Raw genomic sequence first — 739 nt, 5'->3', positions numbered from 1 at the left:
AATGGTACTGGCACAAAAATAGACCCCATAGATCAATGGACCAAAATTGAACACCCAAATATGAGTACATGCAATTTCAGCCTCTTGATATTTGACAAAGGGCCAAGAACATTCACTGGAGGAAAGACAGCATGTTCAGCAAATGGTGCTGGCAAAACTGGATTTCCACCTGTATAAGAATGAAACTAAACTTTCTTTCACCTTGCACAAAAGTCAATTCCAAATGAATCAAAGACCTCAATGTAAAGCCTGAAACTCTTTCACTGTTAGAAGAAAACATTGGAAAAAAACTACAAGATATAGGTGTAGGAAATAATTTTCTAATCCGGACATCAATTGCTCAGGAAATAAGGGCAATAATTAACACATGAGACCTCATTAACTAAAAAGCTTCTGTTCATTAAAGGAGGCAACCAGGGAAGCGAACAGAAAACCCACAGAATGGGAGAAAACCTTCATCAGCAACACATCCAACAGAGGTTTAATATCCAGAATATATAATGATCTCAAAAAACAGAGAATCAAGACAAGAAGCAACCCAAATAAAAGATGGGCTAAGGGGCTGAACAGAGAGTTCTCAAAAGAAGAAGTAAAGATGGCTTTGAACCATCTTAAAAGTTGTTCAACATCACTAATAATTAGGGAAATCCAAATCAAAACCACTTTAAAATTTCATCTTACCCCAGTCAGACTGGCTAAGATCAAGAAAACAAATGATACCAAATGTTGTAGAGGATGT

This window comes from Nannospalax galili, unplaced genomic scaffold (genome assembly GCF_000622305.1).
Source record: "Nannospalax galili isolate Female #2095 unplaced genomic scaffold, S.galili_v1.0 scaffold3105, whole genome shotgun sequence".
NCBI lineage: Eukaryota > Metazoa > Chordata > Mammalia > Rodentia > Spalacidae > Nannospalax > Nannospalax galili.
This window is presented reverse-complemented; position numbering follows the sequence as displayed.